Genomic DNA, 16,771 nt, shown 5'->3' with positions numbered 1-16,771 from the left:
AAGGTGCACAACTTCCTCAGGGGACACGGCGGCTAAATGGAAGATCTAGATTATGCAACACACTCCAGAACCCTGAGCGGAAACCAGACTTGGTTCAGAGGTATGACATGCGCCTGTATCTTTTGACCTCCGGTTACCCACAAGGTAAGTGACAGCCATTAAGTCCTCTGAGGCCCAGTTTCTTCACCTGAAAAATGGGATAGTAATACCTACCTCCAAGGGTGGTTGTTGGAACAACAGAGATGGAAGGTACGTGCAGATTCTTTTTAAGATGAAACAATGCTAGGTAATGGGGCAGGATTACTACAGAAGGAGAAGGCAAGAGACACTGGGTCTGTCTCTCAGCTCTCCAGGTGCGTCTGCCTTACAGGCCGACGTAGGTGCCTCTGAGAGAGGCCTGGGGCTCCAGCAGGGCCTCAGGTCTACACTGGGACCGCACTGCCAAGCTTGATCTCCACACACCCTGCAACCTGTTTACTGTCTTTACAGGTGGCCACCCTTCCTGCACCCACAGGGGCTAAGCGGAAGGTGGCCTGTTCCTGTGGAAAACGGAAGGGCACCAGAGGGTCTGTTCAGGCAGCGCACTTCTAGGGGGAGACACCTGAATGGAAGAAACATGCAGGCTTCCCAGGCTGCCAATGTCCCATCTGCTCTCAGAACTCCCTTCTTTGGGATTGAGACTCCTGTTGCTGCTGCTGGGTTTATAATGGAATCATTTCCAGCTTTTTTTTTTTTTTAACTCAGAAAGTAATATTTTATTTTTTGCTGATTTGTATTTTCTGTAACAAGCAAGTACTGCTTCCATGAAAAGAAAAATCCATAGCATTATGTATGCATCAGTGATAATTACGAGCACATTGAAATATATTTATCTGTACCCCTTCATGCATATATAAAAATATATACTTCATGGGCACTTTCAGAATCTGCTTTTTCCACTCAGCTGGCACTCATAAAAACCCTTCCTTACCAAGAAATATATTTCTCTAAGATTGGGATTCATGACTGCATTGTATGGACTTACCATTCCTGCTACTGGACATTTCAATTATTTCTACCTTTTCACTTATTACCCCCACCTCTGTGACACATATCCATGTGGATCAATCTTTAGGTTCATCCTTTATTATTTCCAAAGGGAGGAGAAAGGGAAACACCTAGGTCATGAACTTATTTACAGTAACTTTAGATTTACAGAAGAATTACATGCGGGGGTTCCAGCATGTAGTCTCCTCTACTATTAAAGCACGTCTCTTACAACGCGCTGGTCTTGGTATGCTAGCATGATTTTATTCAGATTTCCTCAGTTTTCCCCTGATGCTCTCCTGCCATTTCAGATTTCACCCAAGAGCCACATTACACTTAGTCATCTTGGTCTCTTCTTGGCTGTGACCGTTTCTCAGATTCCTGATTTTTTATTATTCTGACAGTTCTGAGGAGTACTGGGCAGGGGCGTTGTAGAGTGTCCCTTGGTTGGGATGTGTCTGATGTTTCTGTCCTGATGAGGCCCTGCTTACGGGCCTTTCGGGAAGGCACCGCAGAGGGACCATGCCGCTGTCATCACATCAGAGCCAGGGCTCGCGCTATCAGTGTGACAGCACTGCGGATGCTGAGCTCGGTCGCCCGGTCCAGCTGCGCTCGTTAACGTTTCTCACTGCAAAGTTACTCTTTCCCCTGCTTCCCATACTGCATGTTTTGGAAGGAGGTCACCAAGAGTAAACCAGAGTGAGGAGTTGCTCTCCTCGTCGCGGAGTGTAGATACTTGCATACATTATTGTAAGTTCTTCCAAACAGGAGATTTGTCTCTTCTCCTTTATTTATTCAACAGTTTACTTATAGCAGTATGGACTCATGGGTGTTTATTTTTATGCTTTGGGTCATAACCCAATACTACTCTGCTTATTGTTGCTCCAATTGTTCAGCGTAGGCCTCTAGGAGTTCTTTTCATCAGGTCCTATGGCCCCAGACATACCCTCATCAGCGTGGGGTCTTTGTGCAGGTTTGTTTGGAGCACTTCCTTACTTTCTGGCAATACAAAATGCTCCAGGCTCATCGTGTGTATTTCCTTCCCCAGTCCTAGAATCAGGTATTTCTCCAAAAAGCAAAAGAGATATACTTTTAAAGGTATTTGATATATTCTTGTTAAATTGCCCTTGAGAAATCACCTCATACTGATTTATAATCTTTGTTCATACAGGTATGAGAATGCCCCCTTCCCCCTACACCCTCCCCGATGTTGGGCAGGTGCAAAGTATCTGTGGGGTTGGGGTTGGGGGGGTGTCTGTGTGTCTCCTCTCTGAAATAACTTCCATGTTATTACTCGGGTTCCCACTGAACTTCAAGAGGAAAAGGCCATGGGGCATTTCTCTTTCTGTGGGCCTTCCTCAGCCTCCCTTCCTTTCCCCAGCTCAGCTGGATTTCATATAACCCACAACCTCCTGTGGTGAGGGCTGGAAGGAACCTTTCCTAAACCCCTATTAGAGCCCAGGCAACTCCAGGGGGTAGAGGGACTAGAAGCAGAAAATAGCCCACCAGCTTACCTTCCCGACACCTTCAGGAAATCCACCCCCCTCCCACCACCCAGTTTTCTCATTTCTTCTTGGCAAGTGAATAATGGAAATCCAATCTCTCTCAAGCAGTTTCCTTCCACAAAAATCTTAAACATAAGATTTAATAAAATGCTGGACTTCAAATTTCCTGTTGCCTCAGCTGCTGTTATCTTACAGGTTACCAAAGGGAGAGGGAGAAAGGATCAATAAATAAATACACACTTGACACTAATCTCTAATCTCTGAATAGTAGGCTTTTTTTTTTTTTTTTTAAGTATTCCAGATTAGTTCTCAGTAGTTTTGAGTTCCACAGTGACCTTGAATTGATGTCCGGAAGTTGGAAACTAGAAACAAACCAACTCTTAAGACCTACTGTGCCTATCTTATACTGCAGAGGGTTATAAACGTGGATTTAAGAGTTAGAAGCACCTAGGGCTTGAGTCACAGCTTTGCCATTTACTAGCTGTGGGACTGTGAGCTCCGTGCTCCTACCTGGAAATGGAGGACAATTTACTGCTTTCCTGGAAAAGATGCAGGAAAGATTACGTGGGGATGAGCATAGATAGGGTGCCTGGCACATATATGTATATAAAAGAGCATGGCATGGTATCTGGCACACAGACAGTGCTTGATACATTGCATAGTCATAGATGAAGGAATCAAGAGGCTAAAACTCATACAGTAAGTTGATGGCAGTGAGATTAACCACAAGTCAACATCTCTGGTTCCTGAGCAGACTGTCCAACCTTGAGCTCCATTTTCTCAAAGAACGCCACTCATTAATAAAAGAGAAGAGCTGACTTTGATGTCGCACATGGGCTGTAGGCACCATGTGTCATCTGAATGGGCTCAAGATTCCTTCCTGAGCCTGTTCTCCCCTTGGTGTTTGGGAAAATGCCACTTGTTAATAATGGCAGTAAACTGCTATCGCTTGAGTGCATTATGTGTACCAATGATTATGCTCAAAGCATCAGAAGCACAGTCCCCCTGTCCCATCGGGTCCAGCAGCGAGTTCTGTCTCGTGCCTGTCCCCTCTGCTTCTCCACGGCCACCACCATCTCATGCTTGAATGACTGCCACCACCTTCTGACTGGTCTCCCTACTTCTACCTTTACTTCACTGTTTCGTTTGCAAGCTGCATTGAGAGTAATACTTCTTTAATGTGCAACAGATTACGTCACTGCCCCATTTAAAAATCCTTTAATGGTTTCTTATAGCCTTAGAAAAAAGCCCATGGCTCGCAAATCCCTACATGATTTGGCCTTTGCCTACCTCTCTAACCTATTTTGGGCCACCTGCCGGTCTCGCTGGCTTTCTTTCTGCTTTCAAATAAGCAGAGCTTGTTGCTGCATTAAGGCTTTGGCATTTGCTGTTCTGTTCCAGAAGCTCCTCCCCTCATGGCTTGGAATGACTGGCTCCTTAACATTCAGGTCACAGCCTCAATGTCACCTTCTGAGAGGCCTCCCCTGACCAAGCAGTCTTAAGCAGTCACCCCACCCCTGCACCGTGGGGTCACACTATTGTACTGTCTTCACAGCACTTGTCACTATCTAAAGTTATTCTGAGATGCTAAGGGTCCTTAAGTATTTTGTCCCCTGCTATATCACTAGTACCGGATAACGTACCTGGCACCAGTGACCTTCACCAAATATTTTTTGAATGAATGACCAAGTGAATTATCAAAACAACTCCTTATGGTATTATTGTTCTAGACACTGTTCCCAGGCTGTGGGGAGCTTGCTGGTCTTAGAGATACTGCCCAGGCATCTCATGGACAGCTTATTTCTAGAGGCGAGCTCAGGTTCTATTTTCTTTTCTAACGGTGACTGCAATCACCAGGCACATGTGACCACAGGGCATAGGGAGGGGAGAGGGACCAGGTATGGATGAAAATGCTTATCACAAACAGGATTACTCTTACAAATGACTAAGCCTTGCTGGTAAAGGCTGGGTGTGTCCAGGCAATGCTATGTCACTGAGGGCAAAGCAGCAGCAAGCTCAGGTCTAGCCCTTCCCCGGCAAGGAAATCTGAAGAACCAATTCATCTGCTGGAGGAAATGTTCTCATCTGGCTTCCTTACAAAACAGCTGCACATTTGGCAACTTCCAGCCCTCCACAATCCAGCTGTGAGCTGTGCTCAAGGCAGGCTTGGGTTCTAAGACTTTAACCATCCACCCTTCCCCCTAATGGTCTGTGGAGGGAGAGAGACACCCAGGCCAAGATGAAGTAAAGGGGTGCTTGTTCATTGTTCCCCTCCCTCCCTCAGCAGAAACGCCGGCTGAGGCATGGGTGCGCAAGTGGGAGAGCAGGCTTGGCTGCGGTGGTGGTAGTGACAGTGGGACAAGTGCCCAAGTAAGAATCAGAGACGTGGCTTCAAGACCTCGGTCCAGTACATATTAGCATACAACCTTGGGGGGGATGCCTTTTTTTTGGGGGGGGGGATGCCTTTTTAAGCTAAGTTTTCCACATGTGTAAATGAAGACAGTGAGCCACAAAAGGACTCACTAAATGGGTACTATCGTTATTAGTTGCTAAGCTCTAAACTCATCACTTCACCAACATTTTCACATTTGGTTTTCATAATAATAAACCTAACAGAATGAACACTCCATTTTACAGATGAAAAAAACACGAGGAGCACAGAAATGAAGAGGCATCCCCACGCCCCACAGCTTGGAGGAGCTGGAACTAGACCTGAGGCCTGGCCCGTGTTCTCCCCCCCGGGGTGGGGGGACTCAGTGGTGGTGAAGGCAGGGCAGGAGGGCGCTTGTCCAGCCAGCTGAGCTGCCTTCCTCACTGCCGGTGGCATAGGTGGAAACCTCTGCGTGATCACTAAAGATCTGTCCAAGGCCTTGGTAGACTCAAATTCCAGTTTGGATGCCAATTAGCAGAAATCTTCCTCCCTGCTATAGGGCATGCCAATAGTCTTTAAAAAAAAAAAAAAAAAAAAGGTATAGCTAGATGTTTTCTGTGTTTACAACTGTGATCTGCCTGACATTCCTGTTGCAACCTGGCTGCCAGTCAGCTGTTTGCCTCTTGATTCCCACTTCAGTTCTTGTGCGCTCTGGCAAACAGTGATGTAAAAGGGCCTGCCTCCAAGATGCTGTCCTGTGGACTTGGGACAGAATGTCTCTGGGTCAGATACTGGTTTCAAGTTTCAGTCTTGTCTGTCCTGAGGTGAGAGGAACCCACTTCTCACTCTTAATTAGGATGCAAAGAAACTCTTTCAAGGCTTCAGCTGGTTTTTGCTCCTCTCCCCCCGAAGATAAAATTTTGAGTTCAGTTTGGATGATGCCTCCTTGTCTGCCCACAGAGAATCAGCGATGAAGGTGGTCTAACAAGATCCCTGCTTTGTTTGTCCTTGCAGCCTCCCAGGGTTTAGGCATTCAGCACCATTTTACGCCCAGTGTTTAGCAACATGCCTGGCACTTAGGCATTTTGGTGGCTGACACACAGATCTCACACAACCTGCACTGGCCTAGGAGAAAGGATTTAGCAGGTAAAGTGCAAGGTGGGGAAGGCTGGCCTTCAAGGCGGTAACTATGACCAATAGAAAAGCACTTTTCTCCTAGGAGCACTAAGATCTGTCTCCTTGGAAAACACTTAAAGGAGGCAGTATAATGTGTTAGGACCATTCATGCTGGAGTAAAACCAGGATTCCCATCCAGGCCCTTCTGAGATGGGTGACTTTGGCAAAGCTACTGGACCTCTGTAAGCTTCAAACTGCTTGGCTGTGACATGCGGTATCACTCATTCATTTATTCATTCGTGAACAAATGCTTACTGAGTGAACAAATGCTTACTGAGCACCCAGAGTATATGAGGTGCCGTACTAGGTGCTGGCATCATAGTAGTGAGCAAGACCGACAGGATCTCTATTCTCATGAAGCTTCATTTCCAGCAAAGGAGACAGCTATCATTTAAGATAGAGGAAAAGTACTGTGGAGAAAGTAAGGCAGGATGCTGGGACAGAAAACGATGGGCGAATGTGTGTTGGAGGGCAACTGAGGCAGGAGAAATACTGGGATGCACCTCCTGCACTCAACCAAATTCAACAGTGTTTAGATTGCTCCCATCCCAAAGCCAACTGCTTCTATTTCACCTTGTGATGGCTGAGCCCCTACTACATGCCAGTGAGGGGAGTGCCGAAGGGACCCAGCTGGAGCTCTTGGGCTGGCGAAGAATGCAGCTGATGCGCTATGAGAGGAGGAAGAGATGGTAAATTCCACCTGCAGAGTCAGCAAAGACTGCCACTCAATGTAGACAGATGGACTGGAATTTTCCAAAGAGCCTATGGGGCAGAAGGAGGGCATGCCAGGTGGGGCGAACAGCCTGAACAAAGTCCTGAAGATGTGTGCCAGTTTAGCATGTTCAGGGAGCCGTGAGACATTCACAGTGGCTGGAGACAGAGTGTGAGAGGCTACCCTGGGAGAAAGAGATCTTCCTCTTCGTGGGTCATGCTTAAAGTGTCTTCTAAGAAGATGGGAGGCATGTGGATGGGAAAGAGCAGGAGATGAGAAGGGTGTCGGGACTGCATTTGGCCTCCGTCACACTGCCAGCACTCCAAAACATGAACCAGGGCCATGCTTAAAATATTCAGCCTGGGTTCTGGGTGACACTCCCCAAAGCAACACAAAAAGGTATTTCAAAGAAAGAGGAGCCAAACACCCAGTGGTAACTCAATATAAAGCCTGCATGGGGACCAGGCAGGCATCAGGCTGCTCAAATGTGATTATGTATCATCAGTGCAAGTCTGACGCTTAGCCAGGAAGAATATCCCAGGTGCCGACATGGGATGCTGGGGTCCGGAGTCAACGGACACACTCCCAAGCAGAGCCAAAGACTCCTTTGTTGCCAAAACCAGACTTACTTGTCCAAGAGTCTAAGGCCTATGCCAGGGACAGTGAGAGGGCTGGGAGCTAGAGGGACAGCAAACTACAGGCAGGTTTCTTGTGCCTAATTAATAACTCAGGCATCTCCGTCAGATGAGGGTAACTATGAGGAAGACGGCTGTAAAAGGGAACCATTCAGACAGAGGGCTGGTTCCCTGCTTATTCCTGTCCTGTCCTTGCCCTTGCAGAAACACTCCTGCTACGAGTCCCCCAGGAAATGGTGAAGGTAAGAGAGCTACGGCCACCCCACTGTTCCAAAAGCTCATGATAGAGTCAACAGGCCCGGACTGTGGGAATCCGCCCCTATTGATGCAGACAGCCGAGGAGATGAACATCACACCCGATTTACATTCAGCCAGTCTTACCAGAGGCTCGCCCTGGGTTCCACATCATTCTGTCAGATGAGAGACAGCACTAGCCTGGCCCGAAGGGAAGACGATGACCCAAGACACGTGAACACACCAAACAGGTGAGCCAAAACCCAGGGAGGAAGGAGGAAGGAACGCTGCAGGTCTCCGCCCTTGCAGGTCATCACCCAATCTCAAGACTGAACAAAGCCCACTGCTCGGGATCAAGGGCTGCCCTCCGCACAGGGAGAAGCAACAGATACCCAACGTGACATCACGTAAAAGGCAGCTAGGGGCTTTGTCATGGTCAACAGATCTCCCCATAAGCCACTAAACCTCACGATCATATCAAAGGTGTTCCCCTAGTCTGAGGTACTGCCCTTCTGGCCCCAGGAGGGTGAAAACATCAGTAGATATTAGAGGACAAGAGTAGCTCCTGCGACCACCCTCTACTACTTGAACACAGATGAGTTTCTGGGTGAGCCAGCTGTCACTTAGAAGCTGATGGGACAAGGGAGATGGTTATGTTTCTCGAGGAAAGAGAAATGATCATCTTTAAAGGGCCAGGATTAGGGCAAAAGCACAGGGTTCTGAAGGAAGCAGATAAAGATCATTAAAGACGCATCCTGCCTTCCTCCTGGTTTTTTCTGAAGTCAGCTCTGCTGTGACACTCAAATGACATCACCCCCCCACTTCAGACCTGTCCCACCCATCTGCAGGAGAACTTGATTATGGCTCACTTCTCAACGTAAATCAGATGTCATAACATTTATTCATGATACCTGAAAAGCAACTGCTCTCCACCGGCCCAATCTCAGGGCCCAACCAGAGCAAGATAATCCAAACACCCGGAAGGGCATCAGAATGTCCCCGAGTGTTGAGTAAGGCACAGTCCAGCCTCCAAAGCTGCAGAATTAAGGGGTGTTTGTCCACAATCTAGATGGCTCTCTGCTGTCAGACTTTCCCCGCTGGCTTGCAGGCCGAGAGGAGCAGGAAGGACACAGGGAAACCAATGTTTGGATCCAGTCCTTCCACTTATTAACTGGGTCCCCCTGGGTAAAACTTATTCTACTGGGCCTCAGTTCCCTCGCTTGTAAAACAGGGTCGATGACATCCAGGTTCTTTATGAATGTAAAAGCATATGGCGCATGGTTAGTGCTCACTAGTGACTGCCTCTCTTAGGAAATGGTGTGTGGGGCACCTGGGTGGTCCAGTGGTTGAGCGTCTGTCTTCAGCTCAGGGCATGAACCCGGGGTCCTGGGATCGAGTCCCACACTGGGCTCCCTTCGGGAGCCTGCTTCTTCCTCTGCCTGTGTCTCTGCCTCTCTGTGTCTCTCCCATGAATAAATAAATAAAATAAAAATAAACAAACAAAAGGAAATGGTACATAAGATAGCAGCTGACATATCAGACTTTCACTCTGCCTTCTTCGGTTCCCTTCCTCCTTCCTGGATTAGATGATGGCTCCGGCTCTCACTTCTGAGTCCCAATCACAGTCACATCTTACACGGGATAGTACACATATCAGATGGCTCTTCTACGCCAACGTGAGAAATTAACACGAAGTGTAGAGATCTTTTGCTTTCCCCACCCACTCACCCTCTCTCTATTTAAAACATTCCACTGCAGGCTTCACTCAGCCCCTGCCGAGGGGTGGAGGGAGGGAATGACAACAAAATAAACATTCCAGCTAACCACTTTGGGGAAAAGATGAGATAATTCTTTAAGGGGTTGTTTTTAAATTAAAAAACATTTGCTGTGAGACAATAAAGTCACTCCTCTCTAAAAACTATTTTTAGGGCCCTTGACTGAAATACACACAAGAGAGAAAAAAAAGAAGTTTAAAAAAAAAAGACGAACAATTCTGTAGATGGGAGTTTCAGCAAAGCCTATGGAACTGCTTGCTTTATGCTCAGCTGGAGAGAAGGCTCTCTCCCTTCTCAAATTGCTTCTCCAATCTCTCAAGTCTGACTTTCCCCCAGCTTTACTGAGATATAACTGACACGTAACATTGTACAAGTATAAGGTATGTGCTGTCATAATTTGGCACACGTATATATTTTAGAATGTCTGCCACAATAAGGGTGACACATCCTTTACCTCACATAATTACCATTTTGTCGTGGTTCTTACGATGGAAGTCGGATTTCTGACAGTGTTCAGAGCTCTGGTGGGACGAAGGACTCTGGTGGCTAATCACAGGCCTGGTCCTGCCCCTAGAGACAGGGCTTTGGAAACGGGGTGAGATGAACTGTAGGTGCCTGGCAACCAAGGCGGGGCCTACCGGTCTATGCCCTGAAAGCAAAGATGATGATCACCACTTGGCTCTTCCTCATCTTAACTGGAATGAACGGTCACAGCAACGTGGCTGGAGAGGGCACTCCTGCTAGGGGTTAAACCAGACTCTCCAATCGGGCCGACCATGGGAACGTAAACACCGTCTGGGGGAGGAGTGTAGGGCCCCATGAATCTGACGGAACTCTGTACTAGAGGCTTTATTTTCTCTTTCATTCCAACTCCCCCTCCTCTCCCCTCCCCTCCCCTCCCCTCCCCTCCCCTCCAGTAAAGAACAGTAATGGCATTGAAATCCACAGATAATCCTTAAATCTCTGTGGCAGCTCCAGTTCTAAACTCCTCCTTCGCACTGACGGCTTTCCCAGCTGTTAACAAGTTACGACAAGGGCCTCTCCTGCTCCAGCCTGGAGGTGCACCCCCCTTCCCCGGCCCTCCCCAAATCAGAAGCAGCCTTCAGACCTGGCCCTCCGTCTTCCATGAAGGTGGGGCTGACCCTCCGGGCCTCCAGGGGCTTCAGCATTCCCCCTCACTCGACCTGCCTGAGGCTGCTTGTAGGGCCAGGGGAGCCCGGGGATCCTGCTCCTGGCGGGCGGCACAAATGCAGACTCGGGGGGCTGGGGAGACCAGCTGAGCTAGAAGCAGCCCCAAGAGGGAAACCCGCCAGAAGGACCACCATGGAGGCAAGGCAGGAGTCTGAGCTGGGGCAGGGGCAGAGGGGCAGCTTCGAGCAGGGCGCCCGTCCTGAACAGGACGATTCGTCACCAAGTCCCAACCTGGGAAGGTCCACCGAGGGGTGGAGTGCAGGGTGAGCAGGACCGAGAGATCGGAGGGACACTGTCAACAGTGGCGGGCGCTGAAGCGTCTTTATGAAGTCCCGGCTGTGTGGTTTAGGGCCCAGCCCGTAAGGCACAAGGGAGTGGGTCGCACAGGTCTCGGCACGAAGCACTTACCGTGGAACCCATTTCCCAGGTGCTGGTCACTGGCTACTTACTACATGTGTCTCCTATGGGGGCGTTAACCCTGGATGACACTTGGCTCTTCCTCCTCTAGCCAGTGAGCTGTTGCTCGAGGGCATGTCTTATGACTGAACACTTACAACCCTGCTGAGCAGCTGGGTGTCTATTTGTGAAATGAAGATATAACGGATTTGCATTTTGCCTCTATTTCTTGTACCTCAATCACCTTCCCCTTGGTGAAGACAGTCATATTTAGAAGGTTAAAAAAAAAAAAAAGTGGGAGGGCCTCCAGGCCCTCAGGTATAGGCCTTGGAATAATTGCTGGTTGGCTCTGGAGTATGCAGGGAAGATCCTAAGGACACTGCACCCTTCCTCACAGTGGTCACACACACACACTGCTGAAACGTACTTCCAGAAGCCTGTGTTCATAGTCTGTGTTTTGGTCTTATTTTTTTGGTTGGTGCTAAGAATGTGGGAGTTTACCCACACCACGATCCTCTACCGATTACACTTCCAGACACACAGGACCAAGGTGGCAAAGGTGTGAGGGAAGTGCAGAGAGCTGTTCCTCCTGGTGCTTGCCAGCTGCTCAGGGCCCATCGCCCTGCTTTGCTGGAGCAGAGCCTGGCTCCCTCCTTGGGTTCCCACTGCTTTCCCAGAGGTCAGCCACAAGTTCATACCAAGCAACAAGCGGCAATTACAAATTGAGTGCCTGCTGGGAATATCTTTCCAGTGTCAAGCAGCCATTAAAAGCACTTAAGGAAATCACAAAAGGAAGGTGAGAGAATTCTTGGGGGGAGAGCTACAGGATAGGGAGGCAGATGGGAGGGCATGGCCTGCCTCCTACCTCGAGGGAAAAACAGGCCAGGAAAGGCAACACTCGTTCTAAAGAATGAACCTGCCTTCAGGGAACCTGCAGAACACTGTATCTTTCAATGATGCTCCTGCTGGGGCCCAAACACTTCAGGGTGCCTGCGAAACCTTTTGTTAATACAGAATAAAATGACATTTTAAGCAACTATATGTTTTTTTAAAAGTTATCTAGTGAGCACGCACTATATTAGGTAGTTATATATAAGCTCCCATCCCATGTGGACTGCATCTCTGTGAAGAAGGCATTAGGACACCCTGTTTTACAGATGTGGAAACTGAGGCTCAGAGAGGTCAGTGACCTGATCACCTTTGGAGTCCTGGTTTGTCCCACGGCAAAGCCACTGTTCTTCCCACCAAAGACAATGCTGCGCTGGGCTGTGACCTTGCCAGGTGTGCATCCTGCTGACCCACCTGCTGGCAGCTCTTACGCCTGGGGCAATCAGGCCCTAGTGTGGCTGGTGTGTGGAGCACCATGGCCTTTCCTGTGTGCTTGATTAAAGGAAGAGGGAACCCAGAGATCTTAAGTGGGCTAACAGAGTCTCTTCGAGGGACTCTTTCTTCAGTCTTCTAATTGTCAATGACCATGTGAAAGGGAAGGACTGGGTTCTGAAATAAGGAGATACTGTAACCTTGGGAACATCACTTTCTTCTCTGTGTTTTAAATCCTCATATAAAATGGGGTCCAATAAACCCCATGTCATAGAGCAGCCATGAACACTAAATAAGATATACCTTATTAAAGTCCTTAATGCTATACCTGGCCCAAGGTCAACATAAATGATAGCTATTACAGTAATTTCTGCTTTATCTCAGATCAATGGTTTCAGAAAATACACAGATTTGGCATCAGCTTGTCCTCATTCAGTTGGTACCATTTATTGTTGAGGAAAAATGTAAAGACCTTGCATTTGTTTCATGGCTAAGGACAACTATAACAAAAGAACGGCAGGGGAAGTGCACACAACGTGATTCAGGAAAGAGCGAGCCATATTCTCCCTGGGTCCAGTCTTCTCCCTTGCTGTTCAATCATATCAGAGTAGACTACAAGCACAGCTATTTAGAGACCAGAAACTTATACATACATATGGCAGGAACCTTGAACATTTTAGGAGGCAAAAGACATGTGTAGGATGAATTAATGCAAATGGCTCTGCCTCTGATTCTATCGTCCCCTGAAGGCACATTTGCTAGAGGAACTCTTCAGATGGGCGGCTCCTCCGGGGAGCAGTGCCGGCTGGTTCCCAGACTTCCCTGCCAGCTCAACTCAGCAGGCAGCAGCAGCACTGGGCACATACTGTGTTCTCACCCTGGCTCCTCATTCTAACCTCAACAGTGGCATGGAGACCCAGAGGTTTCAGTCTCCACTTCTGACTCAGAACTGCTCTAGTGGTAAACTGCATCTTCTTCTGTGATCTGTCCACGGAAACCAGAAGCCACTGCTGCAGGACGTGGCTCCTAGCCGCACCCTCATTTCTGTACTCCTTTCAGAGACTAACCCTGCCCCAAGGCAAAAGTAAAATGTGCTTCACATCACTGGCCCTGAGCAAATGGTGAACAACAGCGAAGACTGCCCAGACACACAGAACTCTGAAAGTGTTTGCCTTTTGCTGTTTCCTTTTAGAGGTTGCAGTGGGCATTATTGGCATTTGAGTTTGCAATAAAGGAGGATTTGGGACTCAGATTCAACTCAGGGCTAGATACATTTGTGTTTTGACAGTTTATTTGGTCCTACAGAATCTCCTGTAAATTATAGACTTTTTAGTATGGGACAAGTGTTAGTAGATTTTTGTCATCAAGGAAGCAAAGAACAATAACTTCTCTAAGGTTATTGCGTTGGTCTTATCTGGGCTTATATTTCTGGGCAGATTTGGAAAAACTAGTTCTTTCAAGTCTGTCTTTCAAGTATTGACAGAAAAGTCGAGTGATGCATTGTGCAAAAATTAAGGCTGCAGAGATTCGGAGGTGAAAGCACTCCCTACGAAACAGAGAAGGACAAATACTGAAATTCTACAGTCTAGATTCTGATAGATTTTTTAGCAATAAGAAGCTGGTGAGATTTAAGATCATTTAGATATAAAGAAAAATTTTGCTCTTCCCCAAGCTAAATTTTAGAAAGGGTCTGGCCCTTTTTTTGTTGTTGTTGTTAGAAGAAAAACATTTCCAGACCCCTCTCATTTATGTGCATATTGCAGATCTCTGTGTATATTAAGTCAGTAGTCCTAAACTGAGTAGACAATTTTTATTAAGTAGCAACTCCTGCATATTCAAAAGATTTAGCTGGAATAAGTGTGATAAAAAAAATTCAGGATTTTATAGAAATTTAGGCTATACTTCTATTCTGTAAACTACTTGTGCCACCTCCTTTAATTCCTAGAACCCAAGAATGAAGATTCCTAATAATCAGTCTCATAGGCTACCTTCTAGGTACCCTTTCACGACCTCAATCCCGAGCCTTGGAAAGGATACGTTTGGCATAGATGTATCTAAAAAGATACCACCCCAAGTATCTCTGACAGACAGACACGCTCAGTGTCTAGAGAGTATGGCCCACATACTGTTTTAAACATAGGGAAAACCATTTCTTAGATAGCTGAGTGCCTCAGCCTCTTTCCACAAAGGAGCCACATTCTACCACAATCCACATTTCAAATTCTATGCCTATAATCATCTACCTTGTGGATGCTCAACATAAAGATCGGTTCATGCAACTATCCCCAAACCGAGCACCTCCTATGCCCCAGTGGGCCTTTCTCACTATTCACTCTCAACGTCAAAAAGGCCATGACAGTGTGTGCCTGACTTATGGGGAGATTTGTTGACACCAAGCACAACAGCAACCTTATACGCTGTGCACATGAAGGCAAGAAGATCTTGAGGTACCCTAGAACTTGGATCCCTCAATCAGCTAAGCTTTCCATCTTCCCTAACAAAATCTGAGTATAATTTGTGTCCCTTGAACAAGCCCAAACACTCTTTCATAAAGAAACCTGTTTTCACAGGTTTGCTGACGTGCATGGCAAATTACCTCCAGTGTGTCCTTCCAGGAAAGGGCCAGAATCATTTCAGGCACACAATTCATTCTGACCAAAACATTCTATCTGCTGCATGAATGCAAAAACATATGCATACACACAGGGTGTCCCTCATTTCCTCTGGAGTAATGGGAGCCTGGGCAATACTTTAAGTATTCATTTTCCAACATAAATTAGAATGGAGCATCGAAAACACCAGTGACATCTGCACAGATACAAAATGTACTCATTATGGTTGGTGCTATTACGATGAAAGGAAATGCATTCATAATGGCAGGACATTTGAAATAATGTGTTGCTGGATTCTCTGTTCATAAAAGCAATAATGAAGAAACAGGAGTGGGTCAAATAAATTAACAAGAGTAACAGGGGCAGGAGGTGGCTTCAAGGGCTCTGGGCCATTTCGGTGACATGGCACATTTACTGGACCCACAGGGAGAAAGCCATGAGAGTTTTCTAAAGGTAGAAAAGGCAAGAAGATCATTAGGTTGGCATTTTGGAGAACTGAGGTTGGAATCCTGGCTCTGTGCTACACTAGTTCTGTGATCCTGTGAGAGTTGTGGCAACATCTCCTTATACCTCAGATTGTTCATCTCTCAAATAAGGAGAGCCTCCCTTGCAGGGCTGCAAGAGGAGGAAGTATGAGAACAAGGTGAAGCACTTAGCATCGTCCAGTTTGTACGAAGCACACAATCAACATTAGCTTTCATTTTTGTGTTGTTATTGCTACATAAAGGTACAGCTCTGTGATTTCAGGATCTTAGTTTCTTCTGTAAAGTGGAGCCACTAACATCTGCTCTTCCTACTTATAAGCTTATCATGAGGAGCAAGTAAGATGAAATGTGTTTGGCAGATACCACTGTTGGGGTGATTTAGTGATTGCTAACTTGCTTCCCTTGCTGGTTCCTACTCTGGAGGATGGAAAAGTTGAGTATCTACACACAAAGCCTATACTGCAGTGGGAGGTTGGGGGCATGTAGCCTGGTCCAAGCCCCTGACACAGAAGGATAAGTCTTCTGGTTTGGGTGGGGGGTGTTCTTTGAGGATATGTTTACTTTTCTGATTAATAGACATGGCCCTTTATATGCCTGAACACAGATATGATACCCAAAGCTGCAGCTCCTTTTCAATCACACGACAACAAGCCCCAGGAGTCTGAGAGACATGTGGCAGTACTGAAATCATTAGGCAATGAACCAAAGCCAGCAGTCATCTCCCTCCAAACTTAATACATGAAACAAATACACTTGTTTGCTTCAGCTACTGATACCAGAGTTCTCCTCAAAGCTGAACACAATTCTGATACAATGCATAAGTACTCTGGAGAATTAAAAGCCTTATATATTACCTATACATAAGTATATGATCACTCTTCTGCCAAGAATTTCATTCCCTTAGACCCATCTGGCTAATTTATATATGTCCTTTAAACTTAGATTTAGTAAGATCTCCTCTAGGAAGCTTTCCAAGACCCTATTCCCAGCACCTGCCCCACTCTGTGGACTTCTCAAAGCACTCCATAAACACCTCGAGCAGTACATGTTATACTGCTTTGTACTGATCCATTTACTTGTCTCTTTGCTCTCCAGATGGTTCAAATGTCTCAACAGCAAGGATTCTTATTTTAGTCATTTAAAAAATTTCCTAGCACTTCGCATTATACCTGGCACACAGTGGATAACTCATTAAGGGTTCACTGCAATACTGAATAAGCCAATGAAAGAGAGAGTGAGCTGAAAGGCACAGAGTAAATGATAGCCTGTCTAGCCTTATTATCCATTCATATTTCTGAAACACGGCAAATAGCTTTCTAATTCCTATTACTAT

At 46.8% G+C, this 16,771-nt stretch overlaps 1 protein-coding gene and 1 long non-coding RNA gene across 2 annotated transcripts in view; both read right to left on the bottom strand.

Moving 5' to 3' along the window:
* TRIM44 (tripartite motif containing 44) overlaps positions 1 to 16,771 on the bottom strand; it is a 108,627-nt gene that overhangs the window by 10,772 nt on the left and 81,084 nt on the right. The gene's annotated exons all lie outside the window — the stretch shown is intronic.
* Positions 754 to 10,323, bottom strand: LOC140612906 (uncharacterized). The gene is made up of 2 exons (XR_012014017.1): positions 9,902 to 10,323; positions 754 to 2,092 (listed from the first exon to the last, which is right to left on the bottom strand). It is a non-coding gene; the product is annotated as an uncharacterized lncRNA (long non-coding RNA).

This window comes from Canis lupus, chromosome 21 (genome assembly GCF_048164855.1).
Source record: "Canis lupus baileyi chromosome 21, mCanLup2.hap1, whole genome shotgun sequence".
NCBI lineage: Eukaryota > Metazoa > Chordata > Mammalia > Carnivora > Canidae > Canis > Canis lupus.
The sequence above is the reverse complement of the archived record's forward strand: the minus strand, read 5'-3'. Positions and strand labels throughout refer to the sequence as shown.